The 12,664-nt window shown below is 42.1% G+C and overlaps 1 protein-coding gene across 21 annotated transcripts in view; it reads left to right on the top strand.

Moving 5' to 3' along the window:
• Window positions 1–12,664, top strand: part of NRXN3 (neurexin 3) — a 1,534,305-nt gene that overhangs the window by 1,471,945 nt on the left and 49,696 nt on the right. The window lies entirely within an intron of this gene.

The following is a 12,664-nucleotide window of genomic DNA, read 5'->3' as shown; positions in this document are numbered from 1 at the left end:
GAATTTTCACATCCATTAACTGAGAGCCACATCACTATTTGTGGGTCACTTTATATTTGGCCTTGGTCACTCACCCTTTAAGAACTGAGGCTTGTTTTTAGTAATAATGCTGGAATAAAGAGTTCACTTAGAAAGGAAAAAACAAATCAGATTTGAAAGGAAGGTAGGAAGGAAGGAAGGAAGGAAGGAAGGAAGGAAGGAAGGAAGGAAAGAAGGAAGGAAGGAAGGAAGGAAAGAAGGTCTTTGGAGCTGCAGCTATGTTGTTGGCATTCCTTTGTAACAGTGAGACCCTGCATACTGAACAATGTTGGTGGTGAACACCAAAAGAGTTTACAGAGGAAACACAGACAAACCTTTCTGACTAGTGGTCCTAAAGGACTGCACCAATGAGAAAATAAGAAAAACTGTCTGAAAGCCAGACTTTTATGGGTACATAATCAATAGACGTTGGCTCTAGATTCCTGGAGACGGTGTGTGGTTCGGTAGGCATTTTTATTTTTTTCCTACCGCCTAAATAATATGTAATTTCTCCAGGCCAAGAAATAAATTGAAAGGATTTAGAGGGATTTGCTTATCAGTGGAACACCACGTAGCTTTACATTCCTCCTGCTATTGGGAAGGTACATTGAAGTTTGGTTAATCTTCTGTGGTTCAATACCCCTCTTCCCTCTGTCAGGCTGCCTTGAACAACAGATAGATTAATCTCCCTTCTACCTGCTCTCTTCTCCTTCCTCCCTCCCCTCTCTCTTGATCCACCCTTCCTTTTTTGAACAGATGGAAGAAAAATCTTAAAACTGGAAAGAAAAGAGAGAGGAAACAAAAGGTGTCAAACCACATTTATTTATATAATCTTGGAAGACCTCAAGGATAAAAATAAAGGACTCTGATCCTTGGCACAAAATTTGGTTAAGCTTAGCTTGGTTTTTCTACTGTTAATTAAATCTTGTGTCTGCAAAGGGGTTTTCTTAAAGGTTAATTCTTCAGCAAAACTTATTAATCCTGCTCTAGTATATGTGGTGTGGAAAAGAAAAGGAAGAATATGGAAGCTAGTGAGGGTGGGCAGAGTTTAATGGGAAGCTACATGCCTGGATTCCTATGTAAATTGCTATTTGGTAGAGTGGGTACCATTTATGAACCTCAGTTTAAGTTTTTGCAGCTGATGATTTAACAGCTAATCAGTGTTTTCTTGTTTGGCCTGGTGCAAATCCCAGTCTTCTGTAAACTCCATGAGGACAAGGACTGAGTCTGCCTAACCCTCAGCACAGTGACGGGCACATCATAGGCAGTTAATAAGCATTTGTTGAGGGAAGACTGAATCCATGAGTAAAATGCATGCACAAATAAAATTATATATCCAGAACATTGTTTTTTGTTTGTTTGTTTGTTTTATGCTCATTTATATTAAAGAGCTCTGTTCCAGTTCACTAATTTTGGTCATGTTGAACGCAGGATCTTTAGCCCAGGGTGTTTCTCTTTAAAACATTTCCACCCCGTGGAAATATGAGCCAAATAAAATAGGTATGCAGCCATATCTTAACTTGGCAAGTGATTATCTTCAGGAGTGGGTAGAGAGAAGAGAGGAAAGTAATAATTTTTTAAAATATATTTTATTGATTTTTTACAGAGAAGAAGGGGGAGGGATAGAGAGTTGGAAACATAGGATGAGAAAGAAGCATCAATCCACTGCCTCCTGCACACCTCTTACTGGGGATGTGCCTGCAACCAAGGTACAAGCCCTTGACTGGAATCGAACCTGGGACGCTTCAGTCCGCAGGCCTACGTTCTATCCACTGAGCCAAACCAGTTAGGGCGAGGAAAGTAACATCTTAAAAAAACACAATGACATGAACCCCAGAAGATGGTTTTAAAATTTACTGGGTGTTGTTCCAATAAAGATACTTAGACAGATAGAGGTAGTTTTACCAGAGAATCAAATTCCTCCTTAGCTCGTGGGAGTAGGGTTAAGATTCTTGGGGTTCCACTGAAATAAGAATTTTCAGAATCCCCCATGGGAGAATGAAATGTAGAAAAGGCTTTATTTGCATGGCTTTACATTTCTCAGGTTCCAAAGTCCCATCCCCTTTAAGCCAGTCCTGAAAGAGGGGCAGCTGGGATTCCAGTAGACATGTTGCAGCCAAGTGTAGTTCAGTATCCAAGCAAATTAAAGTCCATTAGTCTATTTCAGTGGTCGGCAAACTCATTAGTGGCTCGCGAGCTGCAGTTTGCCGACCACTGGTCTATTATGTGGAGTCCCACATAGCTGTGACCCATGTGGGTGCAGGGGACTACCTCCCCTGCTACAGGAGAAGAAAGAGAGAAAGAGAGAGAGAGAGCAGAGAGAGAGAGAGAGAAAGAGAGAGGAAGAACTTTCTTTGGAAGTTTAAATATTCAGATTTAGCACTTGCAGTGGCCATGCCTATTTTGCCCACTGACTTTCTCCCAGGATTGACTGGAAGCATCTTCCCACAGCACTCAGACCTTACTGGGCATGTATCTAAACTGCCTTTGTCTGGTCTCTTCCCCCATCAATCAGTGGGGAACAGACTTGGAGAGTGTTAAATGCAGTTTTGGGGCAAAGCTGTATAAATGGCATGTCTATATTATCTGATCTCCCCTTTGAATAATAACCAGGTTACTACAAGGGCATCAGTAGGACACAAGGAGAACTCAGAAAGCATCTTAACCAGACTTCACCATTGTCTTTTTGTCTATGGTATGTCCTTGTCTTTTACACTTGAGTATGAGTTAAAATCATTTGTTTCATTTTTGCATAATAGTGTCAGTGGCACTTTTGAAGGTGACTATAAAGAGGTGTTTGGAATATAATGAGGTATAGATAATCACACTTATACGATCTTAATGATGTTTTAAGGTTGTGTTTGTATTCAGTTTCAGTTGAGTGAAATGATGGTGCTGATTGTGTGGGATGGGGTGTTTGAAATTATTGCTAATAATCTATATCTTTGGTTCAACTAAAAATCATCCAGTCATCAGTAGTGTGTGTGTGTGTGTGTATGTGTGTGTGTGTGTGTGTGTGTGTGTGTGTGTGTGTGTGTGATGGAAGGGGGAGTTATCTATTAGCATTGATCAGAGATGGAAGTATTCAATGCCAAGAATTTAATAAAGAAAATCTTAATAGATAAATTTAAATCGAGATGGTCAAACTTCTAAAAACTCATTAAAGTTTACAGATTTACCTAGAGTTAATGGGTTCTTAATTTAATTAAAAGTATCTCAGACATCCTTTATTTAAATAGAGAATGCACACTCAGAACAAATCTGGGTGAGACCCTCCCTCCTATGAGATACTCAAACTGCGTCTCAGAATGGAAGTGTAGAAGGGGAAGGAAAACACCAAACGTTTGAAGGAATTTAATTCTTTTTAGTATGAAGCAGCTGCAGAGATATATGGCTGTTTTCTGTGGGCCTGCAGAATATTTATGGGCCTTTCTCTTTTCCTTTTTCACTGGAAGAAAGGTGATCATCATTCTTGAGTGTGTTATTTATAATTTCATAAAGCTGTTCTGTCGCAGAACTTATTTTATCTTGCTTAAACTCCGTCAAATAACCGTGCTCCCAAGGAGCTGGATGGAGAAAAATTATCCCCCAACATGATTAGCCTATTCTCAGTATAAGATAAAGGGCTAACAGATGGAACTGGAAGTCAGAGAGACACAGGGGCAGTAAGGAGGGGACCTGCTGAAACTATCCCGAGCTGTTCTGAGGACAGTGCTGGCATTTTTCTCAGAGCCAAGTGATGGATAGCATTGAAGAAGGACATGGGACCATTCCTGTGCTGAAGTGGGGCAGAGCCCTTCGGAGTAAATAATTGGGAGCAGGTGATTATAAAAACAATAACTCATTGAAGGAAAATGAGAAGCCAGGTTTGTGAAACTGAGGGAATTGGGAGATAAATATACCTATAAATTTACTTGGGTGGACAGAGCTTTGAGCTTTCTTCTGGCCTAGTTTATTCTGAAGGTAATTTCAATAAACATTGGTAGGAGGAGAAAAGAATATAAATGTAATAAAAATTCTTTCAGGAAAGGAATAAAGAGGGCTCTTGCCAGAGAAATTTTTTTATTGGAAGTTATTATAATTCCTACCTTTAGTTTTATGATTCCTAATACAGAACCAAGTAATTTCAACTTGTGAATTAAAAATATGAAATACATATTTTAAAACAGGGTGGTGTGAATTATTATTTTTAATATAGGACTTGCCTAATAAATAGGGACAGGAGACTATTTTCCTCCTCTTGCGAAGACAAAGTAAGGTCTTTAATCTTCACTGTGAAGAAATGGGTGTAATCAGACCTACACTACACACTGCATTTTGAAACCATGTGTATTGGCTTCCAAAGGAAATGCAAAGGATGATATGGTGAGGTATGAGAAGGGGAAAAAAGAGAAAAGTCTTATAGGGTAAGATATTAAATTCATGTTCATTATCCAAATTTTTGAAAACCACATGATAATTCAGGTAGCTGCCATACTGTCATTGTAATATATCCCTTCACTCCACTCATCCTCTACTACTCATAGGTGTGCAAATAAACTTTGCTTTTTCATACCTCTGAGCCTTCACAAGACTGTTGGTTTCACCTAGAATGCCCTTCTCCTGCCCACAGCTCTCAGCTTCTCTGCTGCATTACTGCCTGTCCCGAGGGCTCATTTTCCACTTCCCCTCTGCCCAGGAGCTATCTCTTCTCCCCTGCCATTTGCTCTCTTAACATCTTGTGTTTATGCTTGTCTTAACATTCAGTTTTCTATGTAGGGTTTGCCTGTTTACTTGGATGCCTCTTCAGAGACTGTGAAATCCCAGAGCAGAGGAACTGTGTTTTATCTATCACTTTATTCCTCATAACTGTTACAGTGCTTGACACATAGGTGTTCAATAAATATTTATTCAAGTAATAAAGGAATGAATGAAGGAATGAACAGAACACATTGATAATATAGGCATATATCACTGAGTGTGGATAGATCTTCTATTCTTCCCAGAATGACTTATACTATTACTTTTTGATATATGGGAACCATAATAGGTAAAACACTGTAAGCCTAGCCATTGGAAAATATGAGAGCTTTAGACAATCATGATGAGGGGGCAAAATGTGGAGAAGATGACATGGAAGGCACCTTGATGAGCATTCTTGACATAACTATACAATGGATGAGTTTCCTAAAGCAGTGCTGTTACTTGAAGGAGAATGGATGGTGAACCATTCAAAATAGCAGATGTCACTACAAATGTCTGCACCCTTAGTTATTATGAGAACTAAAAATGTTAACATGTGTTAACTTCTTAGCACAAAGCCTGCATATAGCAAAAGTCTAATAAGTGGTAAATGTGCTTAGTAGACAGGGTTCTAGATAAGTAGTTCAGATATATTTTTCTTCTCAAGAGTACTAACTACTCTTTTTCTCTAAGGAATTATGAGTAATCATGAAAAATGGTTGTGATTTTGTGAAAATGCACCCACACAGCCTAAGATTGTTACTTTTTTAAATTATTAGCATATTAGCTGTTTTATTACAATTTTAAATATATTTTTATAGTTGATAGTATTACATATATCTCCCATTACCCGCCACTCCCCACTTCTCTCAGCTTCTACCCTCCCAGGTCTTCACTACCCTATTGCCATGTCCATGGGCTATGCATATCCTAATATATAAAGATCCAGGTGCCATTACAACTGAATGGACGACTGGTCACCATGAAGTGCATGGAGCACCTCTTGGTTCCCTCCTCCCCTTGGCCCCCAAGCCGCTTGCCATGAGGGGGTGGTTGTGGAGGGCAGGACTAGGGATTGTTGAGCAGTGGTAGCAGCGGTGGCAGCAGTGGCAGCGGGTTGCTTCACGGGGCAGCAGCAAGCTTAGCAGAGCAGTCAACAGGCAGCAGTGAGTTTCATGCAGTCACGGGGCAGGGGAGTTTTGCAGAGCAGTCGTGGGGAGGGGAGAGCTTCGCAGAGCAGTCACTGGGCAGCAGTGAGTTTCACGGAGAAGTCACAGGGTGAGGGAGTTTCTCAGAGCAGTCACGGGGCGGGGGTAGCCTCGTGGAGCAGTGGCAGGGCAAGGAGAGTTTCGCAGAGTGTCCAGTGGCGAGCTTCACGGGGTGGCAGCAAGCTTCACGAAGCAGTCGAGGGGCGGGGGGGGGGGGGCTTGTGGAGCAGTTGCAGGGTGGGGGGGAGTTTCACAGAGCAGTCAAGGGGCGGGGTATCCTCGTGGAGCAGTCGTGGGGCAGGGGGAATTTCATGGAGCATGGCGAGGTGGGAGGAGCCTTGCAGAGCAGTGGCGGGGTTAGGGGAGCCTCACAGAGCAGTTGAGGGGCCACGAGCACTGTGGAGCATCCTGGGGTGGGGAGCTTCACATAGTGTTGCACGGTGGCAGAGGCCAGTGACAGAGGCCAGGCTAGGCCTAGGGACCCTAACTGTGCACAATTTTATGTGCACTGAGCCTCTAGACTATATATATATATATATATAAAGATGCAGGGTCCTTAAAGTCCAAAAGGACTGCACAGATGACCAAACAGGGGAAGTCAGTCCTGCAGTCAGTGCTGGGTCACCACAGTGACCCAGCACTGACTGCTGCTGCTGCAGGTGCAGCGACCCAGCACTGACTGCTGAGGGGGCTGTGGATCAGGCCTGGGGAGAGAAGCAGGGTCTGATCCGCAGCCTCTGTGGCAGCTGTTGATCAGCCCTTGCCTCTCTTTCTCTCAGGGCCTTGCCAGCAGTCACAGTGGGGGCTGTTGATTAGCCCCGCCTCTCTGATCAGGCCTGGAGATAGGCCTGGAGATGCTGACTGGCATAGAAACCGACCAATCAGAACCAAATCTGGGTGAAGTGCAAGGATCCAATGGCTGCCTAGGAGGTGGAGCTTTTGATGCTGACTGGCATAGAAACTGACCAATCAGAACCTAATCTGGGTGAACTGCAAAGGCAGAACCTAAGGTGGGGGCTGAGGATGGGTTTTAAGGGCAACAGCTGTTTGGTGTAAGGTGTAAGAAAGCAGTTCAATTTTTTAATGACCAGTTTAGCAGTATAGTGCATATGGCTGGCTATCATTCCAGATATAGAGATTATGTATTTTTGTCTGCCAAGAGTATCTCCTCCTGATGAAAAAGGCTTTCCCCCCAATTTAAGCAATCCTATCCTATATAATCTATCTATACTAATAAAAGGGTAATATGCAAATTAGACCAGGTCGACTGATCATCTTCCAGACGTCCAACTTTCTTCCAGACAAAGCCATTGTGGTAGGGGCCGAGGCAGAGGCAATTAGGGGTGATCAGGCCGACAGGGGAGGGCAGTTGGGGGCAAGATCAGGCCGGCAGGGGAGGGAAGTTAAGGGTAATCAGGCAGGCAGAGGCAGTTAGGGGCAATCAGGCCAGCAGGGGAGAGCAGTTGGGGGCAAGATCAGGCCAGCAGGGGGTTAGGGGCAATCAGGCCAGCAGGGGAGGGCAGTTGGGGATGGGATCAGGCCAGCAGGGGAGGGAAGTTGGGGGCAATCAGGCATGCAGGCAGAGGGGTTAGGGGCAATCAGGCAGGTAGGCAGAGGCAGTTAGGGGTGATCAGGCAGGCAGGCAGATGAGCAGTTAGGAGACAGCAGTCCCAGATTGTGAGAGGGATGTCCGACTGTTGGTTTAGGCCCGATCCCATGGGATCGGGCCTAAACCAGCAGTCGGACATCCCCCAAGGGTTCCCCAATTTGAGAGGGTGCAGGCTGGGCTGAGGGAAACCCCCCCTGTGCACAAATTTCATGCACCGAGCCACTAGTCTATATATACACACACACACACACACACACACACACACACACACACACACATACACATATATATACATATATATATATATACATATATATATATATATATATATATATATGTATGTATAAGTCTAAGTGACTGGCAGATCAGCTGACTGGTAGCTATGATGCCCACTGACCACCAGGGGGCAGACGCTCAGTGCAGGAACTGTAGAGCTGTGGTGACTTGGCAGCTGCAGTTCTCTGGTGGTGCACCCAGAACCAGAGGTGAGGGAGCCTGATTATGGGGTGCGTCACGCAAGAACTGCCCTCTCGCAATCCAGGACCCCTCGGGGAATGTCAGAGAGGCGGTTTCAGCCTGATCACCACAGGCCAGGCCAAAGGACCCCACCGGTCTATGAATCCATGCACTGGGTCTCTAGTGAGTATATAAGTTCTTTGGTTTATCTCTTCTCATCCGCCAACCCCACATCAAAGTATGTCAGTCTATTCTAGGCCTCTCTGCTTCGGGTCTTATTTTGTTGGTCAATTCATTTTGTTCATTAGATTCCACAAATAAGTGAGATCACATGTCTTTTTCAGTTTAGCTTATTTCACTTAGCACAGTGGTCGGCAAACTGCGGCTTGCAAGCAACATGCGGCTCACGAGCTGCAGTTTGCCGCTCTGTTGACTAATGAGTTTGCCGACCACTGACCTAGAATCTCAATTCCAATAATTACAGGTGGTTCTTGTTCCTTGTGATTAAGCCCCTATCCCAGTGGTCAGCAAACTCATTAGTCAACAGAGCGGCAAACCGCGGCTCGTGAGCTGCATGTGGCTTGCGAGCCATGGTTTGCCAACCACTGACTTAGCATAATATTTTCCAGGTCCATCCATGCTGTCCCAAAGGATAAGAGATCCTTCTTTTTTACAGCTGCATGGTATTCCATAGTGTAAATGTCCCAATGGTTTGTTTGTTTTTATTCATTCATCTACTGATGGGCACTTGGGCTGTTTCTAAATCTTAACTATTATAAATAATGCTGCTATGAACATAGGGGTGCATACATTCTTTCTGATTGGTATTTGGGGATTATTAGGATATATTCCTAGAAATGGGATCTTATTTAAAGACAAAAGTCTGCCCTAGCTGGTTTGGCTCAGTGGATAGAGCATCGGCCTGCGGACTGAAGGGTCCCAGGTTTGATTCTGGTCAAGGGCATGTACCTTGGTTGTGGGTACATTCCCGGTAGGGGGTGTGCAGGAGGCAGCTGGTCGATGTTTCTCTCTCATAGATGTTTCTAACTCTCTATCCCTCTCCCTTTCTCTCTGTTAGAAAGCAATAAAATATATTTTAAAAAAATAATAAAATAATAAAAAAAAATTAAGACAAAAGTCTGTAGTTCTGTTCTACTCGTAATAATTGTATCCCAAGTCCTTGTGTATCTGCAATATTATACCAGCCATGGGAACCAATAATCAAAGAAGTATGCCTTTTCTTCCAAGGTTCAGGATCAGAGCCTGCATTTACTTATGTTTGAGGAAGGGCACAGATAAGAATACTAAAAGGCACTATAGGAAGGCCGGGGGTATTCCCAGGTTAATTTTGAATCAACTTGTCATTACTTTTGGATATGATCCTAAGCGCATATTCCAAAACCTCGGTGTGTACTTGTTGAGCTTTTTATGTGACAGGAACAAAATTGGAAAATAAATAAATAATAAATCCTTAAATATAATATTCTTAGTCCTGAGTCCTTTGCAAACCAAAGTTTGCTACTCCTGACAGAATGAGTTTTTCTGAAACTGCAGTGTGCTGGGCCTGCATGGTGGTGTTGGGAGCCAGCTTCTCCAGATAAACAAACATTGGTTATAGTGATGTTGGTAAAGGAGGGAATGAGATGTGTGTAATTGTTTTGAGAGTCTCATTGGCTGGGGCTGTAAATAGTGATGATAAAGTTTGAGGGACAACAGGAGGGGATGAATTCACCTAAGACCTACACCAAATGTCTTGATATAGAGCCATTGGAAACAAATCAAGTTTCAATTATTTATCTAGCTCTCTTAGCATCTTCATGAATATATATATATTTTTTATCACTCCTCATGGCAGATGCATTGTTTTTATTTATTGATCTATTGATTGATGGAGTTAGTTTTAGCTAGTATTGCTTGAGCATGTACCATATGCCAGCAATAAAGCTTCACTTAAAAAATATATGTTTTTTATATATTTCAGAGTGAGGAAGGGAGAAGGAGAGATAGAAACATCAATGATGAGAATCATTGATCAGCTGCCTCCTGAATGTCCCCTACTGGGGATCGAGCCTGAAACCCCGGCATGTGCCCTAACCGGGAATCTAACCTCTACCTCCTGGTTCATGGATCAACGCTCACCCACTGACACACCAACCAGGCTAGAGCTTCACTTTTAAACATTACATTTAAATCAATACCCAACCAATAATGAAACCCTGTTTATCCCAATTTATAGATGAAAAAAAAAAATTGAGGGTTAGAGAAGGAAATAACTTGATTCCCCAGGTTACCAACTGAAAGTGTAGTAGAAAGTCAGGCTTGCTCTTACCACCGTCTAATAGTCTGCCTCTCATTTAACCTTCAAGCCTAGCCACCATTTATCAGAACTGCTGGTAAATGTGCCTCTCTTGCCTGAGAGAAATGTTGCATTTATCCATATTCATAGAGAAGACCAGCAGAAAACAAATCTCTGGGAAGTGGGGCCCAGAGACCGTGAACTGGGGAGAGAGGGAGCAAGAACGTGGAAGAACATATGCATGGGGTCTACAGGGTGGGTAGGGGCCGATTTTGGGGACAGAAGTTGAGATGGTAATGGGGAAGGAGAATGTAGCTATGTACAATGTCATCCAAACCATAGGGGAGAAAACTTGTGTAGTATTAGGAGGTGGAGAAGGGAGAAGAAAATAGTAAATATTCTTTCAATCTCAAAGTCTAGTACTTTTCTTGAAAAAAAAAATACATCATTTCTTTGGCCAATAAAAATTAAGATAAATTTCTTAGAATTAAGTTGAAGATTCTACTAATATTATGTTAATGTTTATTGTGGGGTTGTTTTATTTGTTTGTTTGTTTGGTTTCTGTTGGAATCATGCATTGTTTCCATACACTTGCTCAATGACCGTTTTGTAGCCTGGCCTTCTGTTCTTGAGATGAGCTCACTAGATTTTCATTAACTCACCAGGTTTTACTCATTTTAGAGACCAAAGCTAGTTAAGCAGTATATGGGCCATTTTGTAAGTTCCTTATAATTAAGTCACCAACAATTAATTTCCAATTGATTATACTGTAGCAGTGTATTCTCAAACACTTTTTCATTACCACCCTCTACGGAGTTTTTTTTGAGACATTTTTTTCCTAATTGCCCTTATCTTATAAAATTTTAGTGCCACAGATATACTGTATATTTATTTAAGTACTGTGGGCTGTTGGTAGGTCATAAACCCCTGTTATATCTAAGATCTGCTTCCTCCACCCAAAACAATCATTGCTGCCTTGGGGGAGGTATCACTCCTGGAGATAATGCATCCTTTAGAAAGATCTAATAGTGATTGTGGCCCTTCCAAAAATAGTGTTTGCCTCTTATAATTGCCTTCTGCATGTGTACAGTTAGCATTTATTCCCTTGCCATCACCCTTACCTAAATACCCCCGAGTGGACCTGCATGAGGCCCCATGCCAGCAGGAACCTCCAGGGGAGTAAACTGGCCATATCTCTAAAGGAAAAATGGGGCTCCAGGACACAACTGACAGCATCAGTTGCTGAAAATGAAATGCACACTTCAGTAGCGTCTAATTGAAAAAAAGTATGTTTGAAAATTATCCTTCTATTAACTTTAAGGAAGAGCAGGGGTGTAAGTATCTGCCTGTCAGATGTAGAATAAAGAGGTGGGTTAAGGCACCTCTCTGCCACCGTCAATTAAGTGAAATCAATGACCTAATGTGGTTTTTCTACTGTTCATTGCTGTGCCCAATAATTTTATGCCTGGTATGTCTATTTCCAAAATAGACAGGAGTTGTCTGGGAATATGAAGCATATGGGTTGTCATGTGTATTTGGTTGCTAGAACTGCCATAACAAAAGTACCTCAGACTGGGTGGCTTAAACAATAGAAATTTATTTTCTCATAGTTCTAGAAGCTAGAAGTCCAAGTTCACAGTATCAGCTGAGTTACTTTTTTTGGGGGGGGGGGAGAGTGGGGGGAGGCTCTGTCCTTGGCTTGTAGATGGCTGTCTTCTCCTTGTGCCTTTACATTGTTATCCCTCTTGGTGTGTCTGTGTCCTAGTCTCATCTTTTGATAAGGGCACTTGTCATATCGGATTAGGCTTACCCTAATGACCTCATCTTAACTTTATTACCTCTTTAAAGACCTAACCTCCAAATATCAATTACATTCTGAGGTGTGGGGACTAGAATGTCCACATAGGAATTTGAGGGGACACAATTCAGTGCATAACATCATGTAAGAAAGAGTATTTAGAAACCCATATGGGCCACAAATGAAGATTTTGAATAAGATTTATCTATTCAAATCCTCACTATATTTCTTACTAGCTCTGTGTCCCTCAGCAACTTACTTAATCTCTTTGAACTTCAGTTCTCTTTAAAAGTGTGATAATTACACCTGTCCCAAAGAATTGTTGTAAAAATAATGTTGATTAATAATAACTATAATTAATAAATATGTATAAAAGTCTTGCACAGCATCTAGCTTATAATTGCTTTTGCTCTTGAATATGGATTCAGACTTCAGTGCATTAGGAATAAGACCAGCAAACCAGTATACAGTCTATTTGTATATTGTCCTTATGTACATAATAGGACAAAAATGTGTTTCTTTATGTAAGATGTATAGATTAGTTAATTAACTCAACA

Source organism: Plecotus auritus (genome assembly GCF_963455305.1).
Source record: "Plecotus auritus genome assembly, chromosome: 1".
Lineage (NCBI taxonomy): Eukaryota > Metazoa > Chordata > Mammalia > Chiroptera > Vespertilionidae > Plecotus > Plecotus auritus.
The sequence above is the reverse complement of the archived record's forward strand: the minus strand, read 5'-3'. Positions and strand labels throughout refer to the sequence as shown.